The sequence below is a fragment of the Ovis aries genome, chromosome 13 (assembly GCF_016772045.2).
Source record: "Ovis aries strain OAR_USU_Benz2616 breed Rambouillet chromosome 13, ARS-UI_Ramb_v3.0, whole genome shotgun sequence".
NCBI lineage: Eukaryota > Metazoa > Chordata > Mammalia > Artiodactyla > Bovidae > Ovis > Ovis aries.
The window spans coordinates 50,888,613-50,916,566 of NC_056066.1; the positions used below are offsets into that span (position 1 = coordinate 50,888,613).

The 27,954-nt window shown below is 39.0% G+C and overlaps 1 protein-coding gene across 4 annotated transcripts in view; it reads left to right on the forward strand.

The window, feature by feature from the left end:
* The first annotated feature begins 836 nt into the window (after nt 1–836).
* RNF24 (ring finger protein 24) overlaps nt 837–27,954 on the forward strand; it is a 115,748-nt gene continuing 88,630 nt past the window's right edge. For all 4 annotated transcript variants that reach the window (XM_012188713.4, XM_027976831.3, XM_060396900.1 and 1 more), the window contains exon 1: nt 837–905. The gene's annotated coding sequence lies outside the window, so the exon portion shown is untranslated. The remainder of the gene's footprint in view (nt 906–27,954) is intronic.

Consider the following 27,954-nt stretch of genomic DNA (forward strand, 5'->3'; position numbering starts at 1 on the left):
CATCATCTACTCAACGGACGGGAGTTTGAGTGAACTCCGGGAGTTGGTGATGGACAGGGACGCCTGGCATGCTGTGATTCATGGGGTCGCAAAGAGTCAGACAGGACTGAGTAACTGAACTGAACTGAACTGAACTGATACTGTATTGGCGTTTTTCTTTCTGGCTTACTTCACTCTGTATAATAGGCTCCAGTTTCATCCACCTTATTAGAACTGATTCAAATGTATTCTTTTCAACAGCTGAGTAATATTCCATTGTGTATATGTACCACAGCTTTTTGCCTGCTGTATGAAATGGGAGCTGGGGACTGAACAGACTAGGTCAACGCAAATAAAGTAATGCACTCTTTCTTGCACACGCTGCTCTCCACTATTTGGGCAGATTCTGGGTCTCAGAGGTCTGAGAGGACCTGCTGCAGATGAAGCAGTTGGAGGAAAGGGCGGTGCCTTCCTTGTTCATGCCACTCTGTGTCCCCGTGATGCTGGTGGACTGAATGCTAGGGAGAGGTGGCAGTTCCAATTTTTCACTTTAAAACTTTATAGGTCGAGCAAAAATACTAAATATAAGAAGCAGAAGGCCGCAACTCCTCCCTAGGACATCCCCAGCGGGTGAGGCAGGCTCGGACTCCAGAGAGCCGCGCCTGCGCACTACGGACTCTGAAGCACAGGCCAACTGAGGGAGGTGGGCGGGGCTGCCCGGCCATCCGGGTTCCCTCACCCCGCCCCCGCTGCATGAATGAGAGGCGCGGCGCCCGCCCCTCCCCCGCTGGGCCCGCCCCTCGCCGGGGCTGTGGCGAGCCGTCTGCCGCTGCCACCTCAGCCGCGCTCGGTCAGCCAGACGCCCGCTGCTTACTGCCCGGAGCTGACCGTCCCAGCACGCTCGCCGCCGCTGCCGGCACGACAGAGTAAGTAAGCAAGCGAGGGTTGGGCCACTGAACGCCGTCGCCCCCTGGTTTGGGGAGTAAGGGACCGGGCAGGTCCGGGTTCGGGATGCTAAGGAGACCGTGGGCCCGCGCCAGCCTCCCCAACTCACACTCCCGGCGCCTCGGCCGGGAGCTGGGACGGGTAGGACAGCGGCCCTGGGCCGGGAGGGGCGCGGAAGAGGGTCCGCGCACGAACAGGAGGGTGAGTCCCGCACAAAGGGAGGCGCGGAGCTGTCACCGAGAGACCACAGAGATAAGGTTCGCGGCGCCCTGTGCGCCCAGCTAGCCTGTGCCCCGCGTCTGGTCCCCGAGCGTGGGAGCTGCTGGGATGTGCCCGGAGCGAGGACGAGGATGGCGAAGACTGCTGCCTCCCTGTTGGCCGTGGGAACGCGCCTTGGGGGGGCGCGGCGTGGCAGTGTTTTCCTGGTCCCCGTCTGCTCCTCCCCTTTCTTTGTGGCGTCTGTCTCATGCCCGTTTGTCACTGGGTATAAGCAGTGGTCTGGGATGAGATCTCTTGTCTCGCTTACTCATTAATGAAAGTCAGGTGCTGGCCTCATTTGTGAGTGGGGGGCCGTGTGTGCTTCCACAGGCCAGAGAATTAAGGCCCCTCTTTTGTTTCCAGAGACTTAATGGTTTGTATGTGACCTCTGAAATGAGCGAATCGGAGATCAAAGGGGATGAGGGAAAAAAGACATATTCCTTCATCAGATCTTCAGCCAGTTCTGTCTCTGGCATTCCTTCAAACAGTATTTCTTTGTTTCTTGCTGCAAAACCAGTGGGTTTTGTTAACTGAAAATATGTGTCTATATTCTCAATATATGTCCATATTCTCAGTATATCCAGAACACTTGCTTTCTGGGTGTTGGTAAGTGGTCATATACTCATGTATATGTACATGAGAATAGTACCTATAGAACACTGCTTTTTAGTTAATTGATAATTATGTCTGTACATTGATATAGACACAACGTGTCTATAGAAATGCTCCAGTATATCTAGGACACTTTTTTCAGCTCCTCAGTACAGGCAGATTTTGTTTCTTCCTGCCTCCCTGTGTTAATAAGAAGGTGGTCCAGCAGGTTCTCCCCGCCTCCTTGCTTTTTTTTTTTTCACCCGTAATTCTTTGGCAAAGGGTGTTATTGCATATTTCCCTGGCATGCGCTCTTGCTTTGATCTGAATTTTCCTGTCCTCTGTTGTCTGGTTGTGCAGCCCAGCTCAGTGGCACCTCTTACAGGACTATTGGAAAACAGAACACCTCTTTTTTCTTTTTTTTGTCCTCATCCCCAGAGAGAGGAGGAAGCTCCGCAGTTTCCCACAGACTTTGGCTCTGTGGAGACTGACTGCCTGACTTTGTTTTCTTGGTGAAGTTATGAGGAGTCACAGCTGATATGGACCAATTAAAAAGAAGCAGTTATAATAGCGCCAGCTATTCCTTGCTGTTTCACTTGGACCTTTTTCTCTCTTAAACTAGATCTTATAAGTTTAAGAAGATAGTTGGTTGCATTTGCTGTTTCTTTTTTGTACCCTTATAATTTTGCAGAGTGACAGGAAATTAGCTAAACTCAGTTGTAAGAAACATACCTCCAAATATTAATATACTTTTGTTATGATCTTTTGATTCAGAATAGCAGCAATAAAAAAAAGTGAGGAGCTAATTAGAGGATATGAATAGTTGAATTGATTCAGTTTTAAGATTCCCTTTAAGGTTATTTTTAATAACATGTATTTTAATTCCTGGTAGTTTTCGGCAAAATGAAGTTGAAACTAAGCAGTCTTCCATAGCATCTGTTTATGTATATTCCCTCTGTTACAAACATTTGCTTTTAATTTGAAAGAGAAATTTTCCATTTGGTTGGAACAGGATCCATTATTCTTGGTAAAAATCTTACCTTATGTTAGCATGATCAAATTCTTTCTTTGTAAAAGTTAAAATTAATAAAAGTTGATTTTTCAGTTTGAAATTTTGGTGTTATGATGTCAGATTTAAATAAAAATTTTTATGAATTTAACTCAAAATAAGGCAACTAATAAATGAGTGCTTCATTAATTACATTAACTAGTGTCACTAATACTGAAGCAACCCAAATAACTTATGAATTGCCTGCAAAAGATTTTTCTCTTTTAGGAAGCCTTTTAAAACAAATCATAAGGGGAAGTCTTAAATAAACAGCATAGTGTAACCGGAATTATCACTGAAATAGGCTTGCATAGTACTACAAAATTGGGCAACTTTAATTTTGCAAGCATGACTTAACTGTTGTTTGTACCAACAAAGGAAACTAAAAACATCCTGGCCTTGTTATTCAGCATTCTGTTAATCGAAATCTTTACCAGTCCATAGTTTTGCATTTTTGTAGGATGATGATTGAAGAAAAATTCCAAAGTAGTATCTGTATTGCCAAATAGGTTATATGCTGTTTTATTAATAAATATAATCTTTATATTCATTAGAAATACTAATATTGTTATGTTGCTGCTGCTGCTAAGTCGCTTCAGTCGTATCCGACTCAGTGCGACCCCATAGACGGCAGCTCACCAGGCTCCCCCGTCCCTGGGATTCTCCAGGCAAGAACACTGGAGTGGGTTGCCGTTTCCTTCTCGAAGGCATGAAGGTGAAAAGTGAAAGTGAAGTCGCTAAGTCGTGTCCGACTCTTAGCGACTCCATGGACTGCAGACCACCAGGCTCCTCCGTCCATGGGATTTTTCAGGCAAGAGTACTGGAGTGGGGTGCCATTGCCTTCTCCGATATGATGACACTTTGTCACCCAAATTGGGATACATTATCCTCCCAGCATTCTGTCAATAATTGTTTTCTGGGAATTCCCTGGTGGTCCAGTGATTAGGACTCTGCTTACACTACAGTGGGCATGGATTGATCCCTGGTGGGGGAACTAAGTTCCTATATGCTGTGCAGCCAGATACTAATTGTTTTCTGTTTCAAATGGCAGTTTATTCTAAAATCAGTAATAATCTTATCATAATATATTATTAGATCGGTGCAAAAGTAATTACAATTTTGCATTGTTGAAGTTTGCCATTTGATATTGGAATACATTCTTAAATAAATGTGGTTATGTTATACTACAGAAATGATGTCAGACAAAAAGCAAATTCCAGCGATTTTTTTTTTTTTTTTTTTGGAGTTCAAAATGGGTAGTAAAGCAGCAGAAACAACTTGCAGCATCAACAACACGTTTGGCCCAGGAACTGCTAACAAACGTACAGTGCAGTAGTGGTTCAAGAAGTTTTGCAAAGGAGACAGAGCCTTGAAGATGAGAAGCACAGAGGCTGGCCGTTGGAAGTTGACAACAACCAATTGAGAGCAATCATCAAAGCTCTTTCAACTATGTGAGAAGTTGCTAAAGAACTCAATATCAACCGTTCTACAGTCATTCTGCATTTGAAGCAAATTGGAGAGGTGAAAAAGCTCAATAAGTGGGTGCTTCATGAGCTGACTGAAAATCAAAAAAATCATGTTAAAGTGTAGTCTTCTCTTATCCTATGCAACAACAATGAACCATTTCTCGATCAGATTATAATGTGTAATGAAAAGTGGATTTTATATAACAACTAGCTCAGTGGTTGGACCGAGAAGAAACTCCAAAACACTTCCCAAAGCCAGACTTGCACTGAAAAAAAGGTCATAGTCATTGTTTGGTGGTCTGCTGCCTATCTGATAAACTACAGCTTTCTGAATCCCAGCAAAGCCATTACATCTGAGAGGTATGCTCAGCAAATCGGTGAGATGCACTGAAAACTGCAACGCCTCCAGCTGGTATTGGTCAACAGAATGGGCCCAATTCTCCTCCACAACATCACCTGACCACATGTCATACAACCAAAGCTTCAGAATTTGAATGAATTGGGCTATGAAGTTTTTGCCTCAAACGCCATATTCACCTGACCTCTTGCCAAGTGACTACCACTTCTTCAAGCATCTCAACAACTTTTTCCAGGGAAAATGCTTCCACAACCAGCAGGAAGCAGAAAATGCTTTCCAAAAGTTTATCGAATCCCAAAGCACAGATTTTTACACAACAAGAATAAAAAAACTTATTTCTTGTTGATAAAAATGTGTTGATTGTAAGGGTTCCTATTTTGATTAATAAAGATGTGTTTGAGCCTAGTTATAATGATTTAAAATTCACAGTCTGAAACCACAACTACTTTTTGCACTAACCTAATAGCAGCTTAAACTATATGAAATTGCCTTTTTTTTTTAGATTGAGGAGTTACCAAAAATCAGTGGTTTCATATGGTTCAATTATTTTGAATTCTTAGCAGTTCTTTCTAGCATTTACCTTTATGTGTATTTCATTTTCAGTGTTTAAACTGCAATTCCTTGATTTTCTACCTTTGTATATTATCCACGGAGTTCTAGTTTGGAAGTTGAGTACTTAATTGTTCCACATAACCATCCTTCAACCACCCTCCCCCTACCTCATATCTATACTTTACAGTTTCCAGTTAAGTCAGTATTCAGTATTTATATGACTGTGGCAGTGTAACTAAATTCACAAATGAGCTGTATTGGATATGTATTACCTATTATGTTTCTTTCTTGTACAATTTTATTTCTCCTGAGTTAAATAATTGCCACTTTTGTTTGTTCTTCATTTGCCTAGTTTTCTATTTACCAGTCACAAATTCTCCTCAAATTTTATGACAGAAATGATCATCTTGCAATATATTCAGATAATCTGTTTCATTTCTATTTCCTATCTGTCTTATAGGACCTCCCTTTTTATCTTCTTGTGATTCTCTTTGCCTTCCTCCTATGTTGCATCCTTGATTTCCTGGATCCTGTGTTTTCCTTATTCTTTAGTAGCTTCCTGAGAAAGAACATCTACAAACTCTGAAATTTCTTCCTGAATTCAGAAGTTGCATGTCTGAATGTCTTCATTTACCCTCACACTTGAATGGTGGTTTCACTGGATGTTGAATTCTAGATTGAAAATTAGTGTCTATCTCTTGAAGGCTTCCATTTGTAATCCCCATTCTCTTTTCCCTCCCACTCTGAAAGACTGTAGGATCTTCTATTTATCCCTGGTGTTCTGATATTTCATGGTGTTCCTCAAAATGGTGTTTCATGGTGTTCCTTTTTCTTTCCTTTTGCTTGTGTGGCAGATAATATTTCCCCAAATATCTATATGTATGTGCACACAGACATACATACTGTCTCACCTAGTATGCTATTCTTCATGATGTTGACATGCATCCATCAAGAGGTGCGATCTTTGTTTCCTCTCCTTGAACCTGTGCAAACAACCTGTGCTTCCCAGGATGTTTTGGGTCTTGAGCCAACATCATCGTTTAGGAATACAGTTGGATAATCAAAAGCAGCCACCTTGAGGGGATGCTTTATTTATTTATTTTACTTTTAAATGAAATCCTCAGTTTACTTTTGACTAGAAATATCAGTTAACACCAGAGAAAGTGTCTTTCAGCATTGAAATGTAATCATCTCTGGAATCAACATGAAGACCATCAATTGCATTTTTTTTTTAATCTGCTTTAGGAAGTGATAGAGTCATTTATGACCAAAAAAAAAAAATCTATAAGCTTCATGATTAAATACGTCATGACTAACTAAGACAAACACATTATTTGCAAGAATTTCTGTGATACGAAGATAGAGGCAAATGGAGTTACATAGACCAGGGCTTGTTTGGACATTGTCAGTGACTTAGTGTTTATCTCAGGGATACATATTTTAAAATATTTTTTAGCCCATGAATTTTTTTCTATTTACGGCTACTTTACTCCTCATTTAGCTTTCTCCAAGGGCTCATATCATATAAGTTGAATATTACTAGAGAACTTCAAATTTAGGACTAAAAATCTGAAGTGGACTACTCTCATCACTGCCCCCAGAAAATTGCCAGATACTTAATAACTTGTAATTCTTAATTTTTGCCCATATTAATCTCTCCACACTCTTTAACTTCATAAGCAACCCACCCGTCCCTATGCTGATAAGTAGGCTATATACTTCATTGAGGGTTTAAAAGTTATCATTTACTTCTCATCCTCTCCTCACCAAATCTATAAATCCACCTTGCTTAGAATCCTTGTTTTCTGTTTTCTTCCCATCAGACGCCAACTTGCCTCCCCACCTTACTCCCCCTCAGAGCTAGTTAAGAACTTGACTTCTGCTTTTGTGCTCTTTCACATCCTCAACAACTTTCCAAGGCACCATCAATATCAGCATACATACATACTCTGATATTGCCCATCTTTAAAATCAACAAAAAATTAAAACTTTCCCCTGCCTTACATCCATTTCTTTCTGTTTACCTTCATGGGTAAATGTCTCAAAGGAGTAGTCTACACCTTTCCTCCCTATCTCCTCTGTACTGTGTGTCACTCTCTGAAATTCTGTTGTTGAATGAATTTTTTTGTCTCTTACCCTCCACTGGAAAGTGAGCTCCAGAAAAGCAAGACCTCATCTATCCTGTTTACCACTATGTTCCTAGGACAGCAATTGACACAAGTACCTACCCAGTACATGGGCAAAAAAGGCATAACTGACATATTTAACCTGGTGGAATAGCTCTTTTTTTAAAAATTTCTAACAAGAAAATCAATTTTCATTTATTTTTAAAATTATTCTCTACTTTTTGCCACACTTGAAAGTTGAAAAATTATGAAGACTGTATTAATGGTTGAATTTACCTATGTTACATTACATTTTGTTCTTTCCTAAGTATAATTTAAATTGGCAGTCTTACACCTGGATTCATTGATCAGTCAGACTGATTGGAGTTGAATTTTAGTTCTTTCCACTTTTTGCCATGTGACCTTGGGCAGATTAACCTCTCTGTTTCCTCATCTGCAAGGTGGAAATAAGAAAGTACCTACCTCATATGTTGTGTGGGTCAAGTGAGATAACATGTAAAATGCTAAACCCAGTACTTGACATGGTGGCTAATACAATGAAAATAGTTACAGTTATTGTTTGTATACTCTTCTCTGGTTTCTAATGTTTGATCTGACTTGGTCACTGTAGTTTTGTGTTTTTTCTTTTTTGTCACTGTAGTATTTTTGTTTGAAGTATTTATATCTCCTAGAGTATATTGACTATGAATATGACTCTCCTGTTTTTAGTTTTAGTTTTTTAGTTTTAGTTTTAGTTTTAGTTTTTAGTTTTTAGTTTTTTTTTCTAATTCTTTGCTCCTCTGTTCCCCACATTACCCCCACATAATATCAATAGATTGACTAAATGATCTTCATTGACAGATGAGCACCCCCTAGCACTTCCCAGAAGTTTGGTCACTGAGAATCATTTTGATAACTTGACAAAATATATTTATTTTAAGCCAAGTTCTGTACTTTGTTTATTTGGCTTGCCCAGAGGTGAGGCTGCTTCTTTGTGTTATTTTTTTTTTTTTTTACTGCTATAAAAGTTTTTATTGATTTTTTCTCACTTATACTACCACTCCTTTTTATAGTGCTTTATGGTTTATAACATTTTTACACAAACTTTATTGACGCTCTTGAGTCAAGAGAAGCAGGGTAGAAGAGGATGTGGAGGTCCTTTTACACAATATTGTCTCCATCTGGGCCTCTCTTTTTTTTTTTTTTTTTAAGATGTGCCACATGGCTTGTGAGATCTTTTTTCTCTGACCAGGGATTGAACCCAGGCCCCAGCAGTGAAAGCACCAGGGCCTAACCACTGAACCTCCAGGGATTCTCTGGACTTCTCTTACTCTTTATTTTTTTTTTTTATTTTTTTTTTTATTTTTTTTTTTATTTTTTTTTTTATTTTTTAGTTTTTTATTTTTTACATTTTAAAATCTTTAATTCTTACATGCATTCCCAAACATGAACCCCCCTCCCACCTCCCTCCCCACAACATCTTTCTGGGTCATCCCCATGCACCAGCCCCAAGCATGCTGCATCCTGCGTCAGAGATAGACTGGCGATTCAATTCACATGATAGTATACATGTTAGAATGTCATTCTCCCAAATCATCCCACCCTCTCCCTCTCCCTCTGAGTCCAAAAGTCCGTTATACACATCTGTGTCTCTTTCCCTGTCTTGCATACAGGGTCGTCATTGCCATCTTCCTAAATTCCATATATATGTGTTAGTATACTGTATTGGTGTTTTTCTTTCTGGCTTACTTCACTCTGTATAATCGGCTCCAGTTTCATCCATCTCATCAGAACTGATTCAAATGAATTCTTTTTAACCGCTGAGTAATACTCCATTGTGTATATGTACCACAGCTTTCTTATCCCTTTGTGTTAATTCATGTTATTTTTCATTCAGTTTTCTTATTTATGGTAATGAAACTTTTAAAATACCCAGTATGTCATCAACAGATTTTTTTAAGTAGTTATAAGATACTATTCTTTTCACTTATTAGCTAGCTAGGAAGATAAATATATGATACAATACGAAATCCATTCTGCAGGCCTCATTGAGGGATAAAGACAGGCTATGTATTAATAGAAGTCCAAAGTAGGGAGAGTTGTGTCCAGCCAGCCCCAAGGGAGTCTTAAAACTTTTCCACATGTTGAATTGTCTATACCCCTTAGTTTCTGTCTTGATTTTTAATTTTAGAAATTGTCTCTTAAAGTAATTGACTTACCAGTTACTCTGCCTTTTTCTTATCTAGGTAGGCAGTGGAGACACCTCCAATTATCTGAGCACTTCAGACATTAGAATGTAGTGTTAGATAAATTTAAGATAGAAAAAGAATGTCAGATGGTTTGAAAGGAAATGTGAACACTAGTGCAGGCAGTCCTTTGAAAGCCAGCTGACTGAGCTTTATCTGCTCTGAAGGTAGGAATCAGACACTGTTCCATACTAGCTGGCCTAGGAACAACTGACCAGTGGCCTTACTTTTGGTTGGGAAAGTCAGCCTAGGCCCTCCACCTGCTGTAAAGACAGTATGACACCAGATAGTTGCTCTATACCTCCATGGATTTGAGTTGGAACAAACCTGAATGGCAAGGAAAGGAAGCTACTTTTTAGATGGCATTACAAGTAAACCTCATATTACATAGTGACTTTGCTCTGAAAAAGTGTAATGCAACTTGAATTTTTATGGATTCAATGCTGTTAGGTGTATTTTGAGTTGCTTACTATTTTAGCAACTATAGAAGCTTGTGGCTTCTGTAGAACATTAATTATACATGTTGTCTTAAAATCATTTTGTCTATTATTTATGTTTTCCTAACTAGACAGGTATTTGTATCAGATACAGTTCCTTTCGAGCAAACTTAATGTTATAATTATTTAATTGAGAACAAAAGAAGTACAAATATGGCACTGTAGGTATAATGAGTAGTTCATTTGATGACAGTGTTTATTGAATTCTCAAAGTTAATAACTTCACTAGTAGTCTATCAGTATGCTTTATGTTATCTTTAATTTTTTTTTAATTTGGAGATTGAATGGTGCTGTATTACCTGTTTGTTAAGTTCGTCTAGGCAAACCAAAATATTATAAATTACTTGTACCTCTTTATTGTTCTCTCCTAACTCTGAGCATGAAAAATTTTGCTCGGTGGTATGAACTTGAAATATCCAAATAAGCTCTTCATCTTAGACTGAGAGAAAAAGTTTGGCAAACATCAAAGTATGAGCCAGTATAATTTATGGAAAATTGGTGAAAACATAAATCAAAAGTGTAGGCTTTCATTCTTTTCCTTTAGTGCAAAAGAAATTGCAAAACTTCTTCAGAAGTGTGTTGGAAATTTCATGCTTGGCTATAATTAAATAAAAGATTTTACCTAAATTTATTAATTGTCCTTGAAAGCAGTCCAGAGGAAATTTTGCGGTAGTAAGATTTTTTTAATATAATAGAACAGTATATCAATAGCTAGAAGCAATATAGTACCCAGAAATTATCTTTCGCATTAGCTAACCTATAGTAAAAACCTTTCATGTCAGTATCTTTTGGGCTTCCCAGTTGGCTTAGTAGTAAAGAATCCACCTGCCAATGCAGGAGATGTGGGTTCGATCCCTGAGTTGGGAAGATTCTCTGGAGCAGGAAATGGCAACCCTCTCCAGTATTCTTGCCTGAAAAATCCTCCTCTTGCAGAGGAGCATGGCAGGCTACAGTCCATGGGATTGCAAAGGAATCGGACACAACTTAGCAACTAGACAACGTCAGAATCTTCACACGCATTTCTTCTTTACTCCTTACAGCATCTCTCAAAGGGTTATTAATGAGTGATAAAGCAAAAAGTCAAAGCAGTAAGCTGTTCAGGTTCACATAGTCAGCTGGGTCAGGTTTAGAACCCAGGCTTTTATTCTCCAACCCACCACATGTCTCAGTTGATATTGTCAACTTTCATAAGAACACAGATCTTTTCTATTCAGTTGGTATCTTGCTATTCAGGTGGGACTTCCCTGGTGGCTCAGATGCTTAAGAATCTGCCTGCAATGTGGAAGACCTGGGTTGGGAAGATCCCCTGGAGAAGGGAACGGCTACCCACTCCAGTATTCTGGCCTGGAGAATTCCATGGAGAGGAGCCTGGCAGGTTACAGTCCATGGGATCGCAAAGAATCAGACACCACTGAGCGACTTTCACTTTCACTTGGTATCCTGCACTGGGACTTTTGGAACAATCTAGGCTAGGGGGTGCACACCAAGTGGCTTATGAGATCTTAGTTCCCTGACTAGGGATAGAACCCAGGCTATTGCAGTGAAAGTGCCAAGTCCTAACCACTGGACCGCCAGGGAATTCCCTGAAAGACTATTGATAAGGGAAATTTAGAGACCTTTGTAGAAAATGGTTGGCAAACAAGGAAAGATTTGGGGAGCGTATACATTTTTTATTTCTTTTGATACTCTTGAAGTAATTATCCATTATAGAACTTTTGCAGTAAATAAAAGTGAGGTAAATAAAAATGATTTGTTAGAATGCAGCAAAGAGGCTGTATAGTTTTCTAGCATTGCTGTAACAAATTACTACAAAATTGATGGCCTGAAACAGTAGAAATTTAGTCTCTCACAGTTTGAAAGGCCAGAAGTCTGAATGAAATCAGAGTGTCAACAGAGTTGCTGCACTCCCTCCAAAAACTAGGAGAGACTCCTTCCTTGCTTCTTCCAACTTTTCGTGGCTCCACACATTCCTTGGTTTTTGTCTACATGACTCCATTCTTTGCTTCCATGTTCACATGGTCTTCTTTTTCTTTCTTATAAAGACATTGTCATTGGGTTTAGAGTCCACCTGGATAATCCAAAGCTCGCACAGTTCTGTTCAAAATGCAAACTGTGATTTCTGTTTTCTGTGTTTCAGTTTTCTCTATTTCAATTCACTGCTTCCATCTATTTAGAACTCCAGAATTATATAAACTCCACAGTTTTGAGGAGAGGAAAAAGTTAGATTCCTAAAAAAAATTTTCTCAATGTATCCTGTAAAACTTCTTAGTCTTTGCCATGGGTTTTCAGTAGTATAACCTACCTCAGGAATAAAACTTTATATTTCACAGGTGTCAGATTGTCTTAATCTGTTCTGGCTGCTATAACAAAATACCCGTAGAAATTGCTCATAATTCTGAAGGCTCAGAAATCCAAGACCAGCAGTTTCAGTGTCTGGTAAGGGCTCACTTCCTGGTGCATAGATAGTATTTTTCGCTGTCTTTTTGCTATGTCCTCCTGTGATGGAAGGGGTGAGGAAGCTATCTAGAGTCTTTTTTTATTTTTATTTTTTTATTTTTTTATCCAAAAAATTGGATAAATTTTTGGTAGTTTTTTTGTTTGTTTGTTTGTTTGTTTTAATTTTTTTTCCTTTATTTTAATTTACAATACTGTATTGGTTTTGCCATACATTGGCATGAATCCACCACGGGGGTACATGCGTTCCCAAACATGAACCCCCCACCCTAGAGTCTTTTTTTATTGGGGCCTCTTATATAAGGGCATCAATCCGATTCTTGGGGGTGTCACCTTCAACACTTAATCACTTCCAGATACCATTACACTGGGGATTAGATTTCAGTGTGTGAATTTGTGGAGCAGTGGGGGATATTTGCTTTATAGCACAATTTTTAGCACTAACCATATGATACAAAGAGAAAATTGATATTTTCCATATAACTCATTCAGTATCTTAATAAGCACTGCAGCGTTAATTTTTTCATTGATCCATTTATTATTGACCTATACTATTTTTCAGGTTTCTTTGCTAATGAGGTTCTTCAGAAATATGTCATTTATCCTTTTTCCTTTTACTTTGTTTGCTGAGGTATTTTAAAGCAAATCCAAGGCATTTTTGTAAATACTTCCTGACATACTTCTATATGCATCTTTTTAAAATAAGGATGTTGTCTTACAGAACCAAAATGCTATTCTCATACCTAATAAAATTAACAGTTACTCCTTGGTATCATCTAATAGCTAGATGCTGTTAAGGTTTGCCTGATTATCTCAAGGATATCATTTTTCGGAGATGACTTGTTCACACCAGGATTTCAGAGTCCACAGATCATGTTTGGTCCTTTTGTGCCTCATGCCTGTTTTGATTTAGGGTAGTTCCTCCTTCCTTTCTCCCCACTTTTTCTTTGTGTGTCATGGACTAGTTATAGGAACCAGGTCAATTGTCTTATGGAATTTCTCATATTTTGGATTTGATTAAAACAGATTTAAATTTTTTGGCAAGAATGCTTAGGAGATGCTTAATATTGCATCACATCCAGAGTCCTGCTGGGGTAGTGGGGTAGTTCTGGCTACCTCACTTCTAGTGATGCTGAGAGACCACACTGATGGTCATGTCAGCATCCTTTGTGGCAAAATGGTAATTTTCTTTTTTTTTTTAAATTTTTATTTATTTATTTATTTTTGGCTGCACTAGTCTAAATTGCTGTATGCAGGAATTTTCTAGTTGCAGCCGGTAGGGGCTACCCTCTAGTTGCGGTGCTTGGCCTTATTGTGGTGGCTTCTCTTGTTGCAGAGCACAGGCTCTAGGCAGGAGGGCTTCAGTAGTTGTGGTGCGTGGGCTCAGTTGCTGTGGCTCATGGGTTCTAGAGTGCAGTCTCAGTAGTTATGGGGCAAAGGCTTAGTTGCTCCTTAGCGTATGGGATCCTCCTAGAACAGAGGTGGAACCCATGTTCCCTGCATTAACAGTCAGATTCTTAACCACTGGACCACCAAGGAAATCCCAAAATGGTGATTTTCTTCTCCTGTCCTCTCTTCTGCATTTATTATCAGGAGTTCTATAAAGAAAGACCTGTGTATCATCAACTAAGACTGTTTTGGGTTACTCTGAAATACATTTTGTATGAGAGACTGCCAAGTAATCTTACACTGCTAATGTTCTTGATAAGAGATAATGAATTTGAATCAGGATAAAAGGAATTGTGTAATCTTTTGTTTTAATAAATATACAATGAACTTCTGAGTACTGTAGTAAAAATGTGATTTTTTTTTTTTTTTTTTTTGCTGCTCTGAGTCTTCATTACCACATGTGGGCTCTTTGTTGTAGCATGCAGGCTTTCTCTAGTTGTGGCACGTGGGCTTCTTTTGTTGCAGAGCACAGGTTCTGGAGTAAATGGGCTTAGTAGTTCTGGCACACAAGCTCCTCCAGTTGCCATGCAAGGGCTTAGTTGGCCTGCAGCTTGTGGGATCTTAGTTCCCCAACCAGAGATCAAACCCATGTACCCTGCGTTGGAAGGCAGATTCTTAACCACTGGATCACCAAGGAAGTCCTTGTTTTTTTTTAACAGTTGAGAATGTACACTCTGCTCTGAAAGTTACAAATAAAGATAAATGAAAGGCTTTTATAAATTAAAATCAAGCAGCAAAGAGGAAAGAGTACTAACTAGATTAAAATTTAAAAATTGGAAGAGAATAGTGCCAATATTTTGTAATAACTATTAATGGAGTAGTTTATAGTATAAATAGCCTTTAAAAATTATGAATCACTCGATTGTAACTTATACACTATTGTACACCATCTGTACTTCAATTTCTTATTTAATTAGTTTTTAAAATTGAGAGATTTCCAGAGTCAGCACGACCCAGCCCCTGAATGTCTAAACCATTCACTCTTCTTAGACTGAGCTTTTCACATAGTATATCCCTAACATGTGGTGAGTGTTTTCATGAGATTGTGTCTAAACTAAAGAAATCAAGGTTATGTATTATAGAATTAATGCTTAAATATCTTCAAAGGCAGGGAGAATTCTTCATTGAATATCATTCTTTTTCTTTAAATTGTACTTATGGGAAAAAATCCTTTGATTACTATTTCTCATAATACCTCTTGTTTAACTTCATGTCTTGACATTCTTATTCAGTAAAATTACTGAATAAGGTCATGTAAATATAAAGCCTTACTTATTTTTCTTGCTTCATTTTACTTTAAGCCAGTTGTGTTTATTTATCTCCTGAATCTGTGTATTCTGGGGAAAGTAACTTTGATATCAAATGAAAATTAAACAGGTGTTTTTAGCTTCATAACCATCTCTAGACAGCCTCTAATCATATTTGAGAGATCATTAAACGTATGTGCTATTATGATTTGTCCGTCGGCAAAATATTGCTATGATTATGCTGTTTTATTTTAAAATAATAGTACTACAGGTCTTTTCTGAAAGATAAAGAATACCTTTATAGAGGGATGCCTCAAAAGACCATAGATAAAATCAGTATAATCATTTTTGGTCAGTTGAACTGATTATTCCTCATCAGGACTCCAAAATGGTTTTAGTGCTGAAAATTACATTTCCCTACCTATTGAATTAAAACAGATGATTTCAAAACACTTCCTCTATGCAAGTCATTATGCTTGGTGCTGAGTAGTATGGCTGCTTTCACTATTCAGATAAAGAAGAAAGTACATACTTCTTCAACATCCATTTATGATAAAAAGTCTCCATAAAGTGGGCTTTCAGGGAACCTATATCAACATAATAAAGGCAATATATGACAAGCCCACAGCTAACATCATTTTCAACTGTGAAAAGCTGAAGTCAGGCTCCCTAAAATCAGAAACAAAATACTACCAGAAGATTACTAGAACTCAATAATGAATTTGGTAACATTGCAGGATAAAACTTAATACATGGAAATCTCTTGCATTCCTCTACACTAACAATGAAAGATCAGAAAGAAAGATTAAGGAAGCAATCCCATTTACCATCCCATCAAAAAGAATAAAATACCTGAAAATAACATGGCTAAGGAGACAAAAGACCTGTACTCTGAAAACTATAAGGAGCTGATGAAATCAAAGATCATATAAACAGAAAGATATACCATATTCTTTGATTGGAAGAATCAATATTGTCAAAATGACAATACTCCCCAAGGCAATCTACAGATTCACTGCAATCCTTATCAAATTACCAATGACGTTTTTAACAGACTGTAACAAAAATTTTTGTTAATTTGTATGGAAACACTAAAGACCCCAAATAGCCAATAAAATCCTGAGTAAGAAAAACAGAGCTGGAGGAATCACATTCCCTGACTTCAGACTTTACTACAAAGCAACAGGTATGGTATGGCCCAAGGATGGAAATACAGATCAATAGATCAGGATGGAAAGCCCAGAAATAAACCCACACACTTACAGTCAGTTAATCTATGATAAAGAAGGCAAGAATATTAAGTGGGGAAAAGACAAGTTTCTTCAGTAAGTGGTGCTGAGAAAACTACAAGTAAAAGGAGATTAGAACATTCCCTAATACTATACACAAAAACAACCTCAAAATGAATCAAAGACCTATGTGTAAGGCCAGACACTATAAAACTCTTGGAGCAAAACATAGAACAGTCTTCGACATAAATTGTAGCAATATCTTCTTTGATCCATCTCCTAGAGTAGTGCAAGTAAAAACAAATATACAGGACCTAATTAAACTTAAAAGCTTCTGCACAACAAAGGAAACTGTAAACAAAATGAAAAGACAGCCCACAGAATGGGAGAAAATAGTTGCAAACAAAGCAGTCAACAAAGGATAATCTCTCAAATATACAATAAAGTAGCTCACACACTGTATATCAAAAACAAAACCCAATCAAAAAATGAGCAGAAGATCTAAATAGACATTTCTCCAAATAAGACATATAGATGGACAAAAAGCACATGAAAAGATGCTCAATATCACTAATTATCAGAGAAATGCAAATCAAAACTACAGTTAGGTATCACCTCACATCAGTCAGAATGGCCATCATCAAAAAGTCTACAAATAAATGCTGAGTAGATGTGGGGGAAAGGGAACTCTCCTAACTCTGTTGGTAGCAATGTATTAAAAAATTGGTACAACCACTATGTATAACAGTATCGAGGTTCCCTAAAAAGCTGAAATTAGAACTACCATGTGATCCAGCAACCCTTCTCCTGGACATATATCCAGAGAAAACTATAATTTGAAAAGATACATTCACCTCAGTTCATTGCAGCACTATTTACAATAGCCAAGACATGGAAGCAACCTAAATGTCCATCAAACATCAACAGAGGGATGGATAAAGATGATGTGGTACATATATACAATAGAATGTTAGTGAACCATGAAAAGATTTGAAATAACGCCATTTACAGCAACATATATGGACCTAGAGATTGTCATACTAAATGAAGTAAGTCATACAGAGAAAGACAAATACCATATCACTGGTATGTGGAATTTAATTTTTTTTAATGATACAAATGAACTTATTTACAAAACATGTCAAAAAAGAAACTTATGTTACCAACAGGAAAAGGTAGTGGGGAGGGATAATTCAGGAGCTTGGTTAACAAGCAGACACTACTATATATAGATAACTAGCAAGGACCTAATGTATAGCATAAGGAACTCTACTCAGTATTCTATAATAATCTTTATGAGGAAAGAATCTGAGAAAGAATGAATATATGTATGAATAAATCACTTTGCTGTACACATGAAACTAATACAACATTGTAAATTAATTATATGCCAGTACAAAATTTAATACAAAAACATTTTTTTCATATGGGCTTCCCTGGTGGCTCAGAGGTTAAAGCATCTGCCTGCAATGTGGGAGACCTGGGTTCGATCCCTGGGTCAGGAAGATCCCCTGGAGAAGGAAATGGCAACCCACTCCAGTATTCTTGCCTGGAGAATCCCATGGACGGAGAGGCCTGGTGGGCTACAGTCCACGGGGTCGCAAAGAGTCGGACACGACTGAGCGACTTCACTTTCACTTTCACTTTTCTTTTCTTCAGAGAACCCTCTGGAAATATGTGTTTCAACTGTGTTGTCTCCTTACCCTCATTTGCAGCCAGAAGCCTCTGGGCTTGTGCCCCACCATACAGCCTTTGTCCAGTTCCCAATAATATTTATTGAGTATCTTTTAAGTGCCAGGTATTGTTTAATCTGAATTTATAGAAATCCCACATCTCATGGTAAGACACTCTTGTTGAATAACTCCACTTCATTTAATGAAGTTATGATATGGGTAACATCTGAATTTATTAGATCTGAGGTTGTAATTTTAATATTCTTTTTCTGACATTGTATATATTATCTGACTTAAAGGTTTCTGTAAAGCTGAAGAAAATTGACTCTTCACAAGGAAGTTTAGGACTTTTTTCAGGCTAAGATAACTAACCACAAGTGCAATGAAATCAGTAGAGCAGAGGCTGCATTTAGATTTTGTTCAGACTAACTTCTAACTCTTTAAACCCTAAGCATATATTTTTACACAGTAAGTTACAAGTTTATTTTTATATAGGCAAAAAAGAAATAAGGTGATGTGGCGGAAAGCATGTGGCATTTAAGTAAGTTGTTTCTTTTTTTTTTTTTTTAAGTTGGGATTTAAGTAACTTAAGTGGCCCTGTGTGTTAGTAGCTAAGTCATGTCTGACTCTTGTAACCCCATGGACTATAACCCGCCAGGCTTCTCTACCCATGGGATTTCCCAGGCAAGAATACTGGAGTGGGTTGCCAATCCCTTCTCCAGGGGCTGAATCTTTCCAACCCAGGGATCAAAACCAGTCTCCTGCATTGCAGGCTGATTCTTTACCATCTGAGTCACCAGGGGAGCCCTTATGTGGCCCTACTGTTTATTAACTGTTTGGCTTTGGTGAAGTACTACCTCTCTTAGCCTCAAAAGGAATAACTACAATGGAATCTTTAAAAATTATTGAATTTATAATTGAGTAACTTCAGAAGTTATTGTGAGTATAGTTTATCACCTTTAATAAAGTACTGCCCTAGTGATTGTTGTTGTTAGGCAAGGGGTGGAGCAATGGAAAGGGAACACAAGAACAATCTTTTCTGTTACTCAGTTCTGTCCTTTTCATAAATATGAGACCAGTTATGCTGCCATTTCAACCTGGCTGCCTAACTGTGGCTGTTTAGACATTCCATTCCAGTAGTGGTCAAATGATAAAAGAAATTGTTACCTCTTAATGGTACTATATACTTTCCCTTTTTTTTCAGGAAGTAACTTTAAAAAATTGAGGTATACTTGATTTATAGTATTATATTACTTTCAGATATATAGCATAGTGATTCAAAAGTTTTATAGATTATATACCATTTAAAGTTATGATAAAATGTTGATTATATTCCCTGTGCTGTACAAATATTTCTTTGTACCTTATTTATTTTATACATAGTAGTTTGTACTTCTTAATCCTCTGCCTCTATCTTGCTCCTCCTTGCTTCCTTCTCCCCACTGATGACCATTAGTTTGTGAGTCTGTTTCTGTTTTGTTATATTCACTAGTGTGTTAGGGCAATGGATCAGCCCCAGGGCAGCAAATGGCAGTTAAGAGACCAGGGTGCACTCTGCTCCTGGGTGGCAGATCAGCCCCCGAGTGGCCAGTAGCAACAGTGAGGCCAGGGAACTTTCTGTTCCTGGGCATCCTCCAACATCAGCTCCAGCCTTCACCAGACCCTCTTTCCTGCAACTCCAGCAGGGCCGCTGCCTCGGCTCCCAGGTGGCACATCGACCAACATCCAACAGCCAGTGAAGGGTGACACATTCAACGAGGCCAGTGGTGGGACACCCTGGGCACCGAGCATACCATCCAGCTATGTGAAGTGGCTGAAGGACATGTCCCTGCTAGTCAGGGCCTGACAAACTGTGGTCCATTGGAGAAGTGAATGGCAACCACTTCAGTATTCTTGCCTTGAGAACTCCATGAACAGTATGAAAAGGCAGAAAGATATGCCACTGAAAGATGAGCCCCTCAGGTTGTTAGGTGTCCAGTATGCTACTGGGAAAGAACAGAGAAATAGCTCCAGAAAGAATGAAGAGGCTGAGCCAAAGCGGAAATGACTCTCAGTTGTGGATGTACCTGGTGGTGAAAGTAAAGTCCAAAGCTGTAAAGAACAATATTGCATAGGAACCTGGAATGTTAGGTCCATGAATCAAGGTAAATTCAGTGTGGTCAAACAGGAGATGGCAAGAGTGAACATCGACATTTTGGAAATCAGTGAACTAAAATAGATGGGAATGGGCGAATTTCATTCAGTTGACCATTATATCTACTACCGTTTGCAAGAATCCCTTAGAAGAAATGGAGTAGTTCTCACAGTCAACAGAAGGGTCTGAAATGCAGTATTTGGGTGCGATCTCAAAAATGACAGAGTGACTTGTCCATTTCCCAAGGCAAACCACTTAATATCACAGTAATCCAGTCTGTCCTCAACCACTATGCTGAAGAAGCTGAAGTTGAACAATTCTATGAAGACCTACAAGACCTTTTAGAACTAACACCAAAAAAAGATGTCCTTTTCATCATAGGGGACTAGAACGCAAAAATAGGAAGTCAGAAGATACCTGGAGTAATAAGCAAGTTTGGCTTTGGAGTACGAAATGAAGCAGGGCAAAGGCAAATAGAATTTTGTCAAGAGAGCACACTGTTCATAGCAAAACCCTCTTCCAACATCACAGGAAATGACTCTACACATGGACATCACCAGATGGTCAATACTGAATACAGATTGATTATATTTTTTGCAGCCAAAGATGGAGAAGCTCTGTACAGTCAGCAAAAACAAGACCTGGAGCTGACATCAGCTCCTTATTGCAAATTTAGGCTCAAATTGAAGAAATTAGGGAAAATCACTAGGCCATTCAGGTATGGCCTAAAGCAAATCCCTTATGATTATACTGTGGAGGTGATGAATAGATTCAAAGGACTAGATCTGGTAGACAGAGTGCCTGAAGAACTATGGATGAAGGTTCACACCACTGCACAGGAGGTGGTGACTAAAACCATCCCAAGAAAAAGAAATGCAAGAAGGCAAAGTGGTTGTCTAAGGAGGCCTTACAAATAGCTGAGAAAAGAAGTGAGAGGCAAAGGAGAAAGGGAACAGTATACCCAACTGAATGCAGAGTTCCAGAGAATAGCAAGGAGAGATAAGAAAGTCTTCTTAAATGAGCAGTGCAAAGAAATAGAGGAAAACAATAGAATGGAAAAGACTAGAGATCTCTTCAAGAAAATTAGAGATACCAACGGAACATTTCATGCCAAGATGTGCACAATAAAGGACAGAAAGGACAAGGACCTAACAGAACCAAAAGAGATTAAAAAGAGGTGGCAAGAATACACAGAACTATACAAAGAAGGTCTTAATGAACCAGATAACCATGATGGTGTGGTCACCTAGAACCAGACATCCTGGAATGTGAAGTCAAGTGGGTCTTAGGAAGCATTACACGAACAAAGCTAGTGAAGGAGATGGAATGCCAGCTGAGCTATTTCTAATCCTGAAAGATGATGCCGCTAAAGTGCTACACTCAGTATGCCAGCAAATTTGGAAAACTCAGCAGTGGCCACAGTACTGAAAAATGTCCGTTTTCATTTCAGTCCCAAAGAAGGGCAATGCCAAAGAATGTTCAAACTGCCACACAATTGTGCTCATTCACTTGCTAGCAAGGTAATGCTCAAAATGCCTCAAGCTAGGCTTCAACAATAAGTGAACCAAGAACTTCCGTATGTATAAGCTGGATATAGAAAAGGCAGAGAAACTAGTTATCAAATTGTCAACGTCGGCTAGATCATAGAAAAAGCAAAGGAATTCCTTTAAAAAATCTAGTTCTGCTTCATAACTATGCTAAAATCTTTGACTGTGTGGATCACAACAAACTGTGGAAAATTCTTGAAAAGATGGGAATACCAGACCACCTTACCTGCCTCCTGAGAAGCCTGTATACAGTGTTAAGAAGCAGCAATTAGAACCAGACATGAAACAATAGACTCATTCAAAGTTGGGAAAGGACTATTTCGAGGCTGTGTGTTGTCACCCTGCTTATTTAACTTACATGCAGAGTACACCATGTGAGATCCCGCGGTGGATAAGTTACAAGCTGGATTCAAGATTGCCAGGAGAAATGTCAACAACCTCAGGTATGCAGATGATATGATATTAACGGCAGAAAGCGAAAAACTAAAGAACATCTTGATGAAAGTGAAAAGGAGAATGGAAAAGCTGGCTTAAAGATCAACATTCAGAAAGCTAAGATCATGGCATCTGGTCCCATCACTTCATGGCAAATAGATGGGGAAAAATTGGAAACCATGACAGATTTCTTCTTCTTGGGCTTCAAAATCACTGTGGATGGTGTCTGAAGCCACGAAATTAAAGGACACTTGCTCCTTTGCCGGGGGCCAGCGTGAGGAACTCCGCCCATGGCAAAGGTCATGAGGAAGGAAGCTTGGCATACGCAAAGGCGTGATCAAGCCTCAGGAAACCCCCTGTTCCCGAGCATCTAACCCCAAACCCAGAGTCTGTTTTATGCTCTCACCTACACCTCTGACTTTATGGGGGGCTCTCCCCCATAACTGTTTCTCTCGGAGAAGGAGTAAACGTGCAGCTCCAAGGCAATAAAAATTCCTGGGTGTGACAAGAGTGTTTCAGCTTACGGACTCTTCTGAAGGTTATCTAGCCCGCCTGTATAGGTTTGTCGGGCCACATGTGATTGTTTACAGCCTCCCAACCTGAGAGGCACGAGATGTTTTAGACTTACTAAAGGCAAAATCTTTTGGGGAGTTAGAAATTATTAGTATAATGGGTTGGTTAGGAATTATATTGGTGAAGGGTTTTTCATTTGTTGCGTCAATAATTGCTGCTAATTCCCTGCTCTGGGTGGGACAAGGATGTCTCAGGTCAAACCTCTCTGCTGACAGACTAGCTTGTGTGACAGGATTATCCATACTCCTGCCACATGATTGTTTACTACCTCTCAACCATAAACAGCACAGAGAGTTTTGGAGTATTTTGAGAGTCTTAATTAGCATAGGGCTTTTTCTTCTTGTTGAGTCAATGATTGCCGCCAGGCCTCCATATCCTTAGGCACCTGGGAATATATTAATCAATGTATTTGGAATATAGAAAAGGAAATATAGTAGTTTTTGATGTTAGCAATACTAGGCTTTTTGAGTTAATGGATTTTCTCTTTTGTAATAGATCCCTGTACTTTATTATAAATCACTGTGTCCTTGTTATGTAAAAATGTAACTTTATCACATCTTAAGACTAAATAGATCTTAAGGGGAGCATTGGTGAAAGGATTTTCATTTGTTGGGCTGATGTTTGCTGGTAAATCTCCATGTTCCCTACCCTTATAATGAATATAACTAGCATATAGGAAGAAATAAGTATTAACCTTTAAGCATATAGGAGAAATAAGTATTAACCTTTAAGACTAATCATGTTAACCTTGGGTTAAATAAATTCCTTTCTTGATTGTAACTCACTACACCCTCACCCTATAGGAATGTAACTTTATTTGGAGGGTGGTGCCTGGTTTAAGAAAAAACACCCTTGGAAGAAATAAGTTTTTTGGTTATCAGAAAGAAAGGATCATAAAATGTCAGCAGGTCTCACTCATGGCCAGAAGATGATGTAATATTCCTAAAGACCTTTTTTTTATATACATTTATGTGAAGCACCTGATTTTGACAAAGGTCAGGACTGCTGACCCCGCGTGACTCTGTATTCATCCCTATGTGTAACAAAAGGTATATAAGCAAACCCAAAAATAAAGAAATCGGACCAGTTTCCGGAAAGACTGATTCCCCCATGTCGCTTCTTTCTTGCTCCCGTTTTTCTGGCTGAATTCCCATCTGGAGCATGGATGCTATTCCATGTAATCCAAGTTATTCAGCCTCCTTTTCTCCACTAATCTTCCTACTGCACTATCCATTTCTAATCTCTCTATATCTGTGATTAAATATGTATTTTTCCAAAGACGCCGACTCCGTCCCCCTGCCTTCGAATCACCCTGGATCCACCGGGGCTGGACCCCGACACTCCTTGGAAGAAAAGCTATGACAGACCTAGAAAGCATGTTAAAAAGCAGAGACATCAAAGCCAACAAAGGCCCATATAGTCAAATTTATGGTTTTTCCAGTAGTCATGTGGATGTGAGAGTTGGACCATAAAGAAGGCTGAGTGTTGAAAACCTGATACTTTCAAACTGTGGGTGCTTGAAAAGACTCTTGAGAACCCCTTGGACTGCATGAAGATTAAACCAGTTAATCGTAAAGAAAATTAACCCTGAATATTCATTGGAAGGACTTATGCTGAAGCTAAAGCTCCAATATTTTGGCCACCTCATGCTAAGAGTCAACTCATTGGAAAAGACCCCGATAATGGAAAAGATTGAGGGCAGGAGGAGAAGAGGGTAACAGTGGATGAGATGGTTGGATGCCATCACTGACTCAGTGGACATTTGTTTGAGCAAACTTGGGGAGATAGTAAAGGACAGGGAAGCCTGACGTGCTGCAGTTCATGGGATCGCAAAGACCCAGACATGACTTAGCAGCTGAACAACAACAACACTAGTGTGTTGTATTTTTTTAAATTCTACATACATGTTATGACATACAGTATTTGTTTTTCTGCGACTTATTTCATTTAGCATAGTTCCCTGCGTGGAGAAGGAAATGGCACTCCAGTATTCTTGCCTGGGAAATCCCATGGACAGAGGGGTCTGAATGGCTATGGTCCATGGGGCTCCAAAGAGTTAGACGTGACTTAGCAATTAAATTGGAGAAGGAAATGGCAAGCCACTCCCGTATTCTTGCCTGGAGAATTCTGTGGACAGAGGAGCCTGGTGGGCTGCTGTCCATAGGGTCGCACAGAGTCAGACACGACTGAAGCAACTTAGCATGCATGCATGCATTGGAGAAGGAAATGGCAACCCACAGCAGTATTCTTGCCTGGAGAATCCCAGGGACAGAGGAGCCTGGTGGGCTGCTGTCTATGGGATCACGCAGAGTCAGACACAACTGAAGTGACTTAGCAACAGCAGCAGCAGCAGCACCCTACAAGTCCATCCATGTTACTGCAAATGGCAAGATTTCATTCTTTTTTATGATGTAGTATTCCATTGTGTATACAGACCACATCTTCTTTATCCATTCATCTGTTGATGGACACTTTAGATTGCTTCCATATATTGGCTATTATAAATAATGCTGCTGTGAATGTTGGAATGCATGTATCTTTTTGAATTAGTGTTTTGGTGGGGTTTTTTTTGTTGTTGTTATGTAAATACCTAGGAGTGAAATTGCTAGACACTATGGATGTGAGAGTTGGACTGTGAAGAAAGCTGAATGCCAAAAAATTGATGCTTTTGAACTGTGGTGCTGGAGAAGACTTTGGCGAGTTCCTTAGACTGCAAGGAGATCCAACCAGTCTATCCTAAAGGAGACCGGTCCTGGGTGTTCATTGGAAGGACTGATGCTGAGGCTGAAACTCCAATATTTTGGCCACCTGATGCGAAGAGTTGACTCATTAGAAAAGATCCTGATGCTGGGAGGGATTGGGGACAGGAGGAGAAGGGGACGACAGAGGATGAGATGGCTGGATGGCATCACTGACTCAATGCACATGAGTTTGGGTGAACTCCGGGAGTTGGTGATGGACAGGGAGGCCTGGCATGCTGTGATTCATGGGGTTGCGAAAAGTCAGACATGACTGAGCGACTGAACTGAACTGAACTGAATGTAGTTCTGTTTTTAGTTTTTGGAGAAACCTCATACTTTGCATAGTGGCTGCACCAATTTGCATCCCTACCACGAGTGTACAAAGATTCCCTTTTCTCTACATCTTCACCAAAATTTGTTATTTTTGTATTTTTTGATGATAGCCATTCTGACAGGTGTGAGGTAATATCTCAATGTGGTTTTGATTTGCATTTCTCTGGTGATTAGTAGTGTTGAGCATCTTTTCATGTGCTCATTAGCCATCTTTGTGTCTTCTTTGGAAAAATGTCTGTTTGGGTCTTCTGCCCATTTTTAAATCAGATTGCTTTTTTTTTTTTTTTGATGTTGAGTTGCATGTGTTATTTATATATTTTGGATATTAACTCCTTATTGGTCATATCATTTGTGAACATTTTCTCCCATTAGTTTGTCTTTTTGTTTTGTCATTGCTTTCCTTTTGTCATGCTTTTTGCTGTGCAAAAGTTTTTGAGTTTAATTAGGTCCCACATGTTGATTTCTGTTTTTGTTTCCTTTGCCTAGGAGACAGATCAAAAAAAATATTATGCAATTATATGCAATTTATGTCAGAGTGTTCTACCTGTGTTTTCTTATAGGAGTTTTATGGTTTCCAGTGTTATATTTAGCTCTTTAATCAATTATTATTTTATTTTTACATATAGTATGAGAAAATATTCATTCTTTTACATGTAGCTGTTCAGTTTTCCCCACTTATTGAAGAGACAATAGTTTCGCTGTTGTATGTTCTTGCCTTCTTTGTCATAGATTAATTGGCCATAAATCCATGGGTTTACTTTTGGGCTCTCTATTCTATTTCATGGCTTCCTAGGTGGCCCATTGGTAAAGAATCCACCTGCCAGTGCAGGAGCTTTAGGAGTCACCGGTTTGGTCCCTGAGTTGGGAAGATTTCCTAGAGGAGGAATGTCAGCCCACTCCAGTATCCCTGATTGAATAATCTCACAGATAGAGGAACCTGGCAGGCTACATTCTATGGGATCAAAAAGAGGCAGATACAACTGAGCACATTCCAATTCTATTCCATGGGCTTCCAAGGTGGCTCAGTGATAAAGAATCTACCTAAGAATGCAGGTGACACAGGAGATGTGGGTTTGGTCCCTGGGTCGAGAAGATCCCTTGGAGTAGGAAATGGCAATCTGCTCCAGTATTCTTGCCTGGGAAATCCCACAGACAGAGGAGCCTGGCGAGCTGCAGTCTCTGTGGTCACAAAGTGTTGGACATGACTGAGCATGCACACACACATGCATGCATTCTATTCCATTGATCTGTGTGTCTCTTTTTGTGCCAATACTGTACTATTTTGATTAATGTAGCTTTGTGCTGAAATCTGGGAGCATGATACCTCCAGCTCTGCTCTTCTTTCTCAAGATTACTTTGGCTATTCAAGGTCTTTCGTGTTTCCATACAAATTTTATATTTATTTGTTCTAGTTCTGTGAAAAATAGATTGCTTTTGACAGTATTGTCATTTTGACAGTATTGTCATTGTCTGTTAAAAATCCATGAACATGGTATATCTTTCCATTTGTTCGTGTCATCTTCCAATTTCTTTCATCAGTGTTTTATAGTTTTCTAACTACACGTCTTTTACTTCCTTAGTTAGACTTATTTTTAGGTATTTGATTCTTTTTGAGGCAATGGTATATAGTATTGTTTCCTTAATTTCTCTTCCTGATAGTTCTTTGTTAGTATATAGAAATACAACAGGTTTCTTTGTATTAATTTTGTATCCTGCAACTTTACCAAATTCATTGATGAACTCTAGTAGTTTTCTGGTGATGTCTTTAATATTTTCTGTGTATAATATCATGTCAACTATAAACAGTGACAGTTTTATGTCTTCCTTTCCAGTTTGGATTCCTCTTATTTCTTTTTCTTGTCTGATTGCTGTGGCTAAGACTATCCCACTCCTTTTTTTAACAGCTTTATTGAGATGTTGTTTATATCCCATATAGTTCACTCATTTAAATTTTACAGTCCAGTGGTTTTTGGCATATTCAAAAGGTTGTGCATCTGTTATCACAATTAATTTTAGAATTTTCATTATCATTATCCCCAAAAGAAGCCCTACTCACATAGCCATCATTCCCAGCACTGCCACTATCCCCCCACA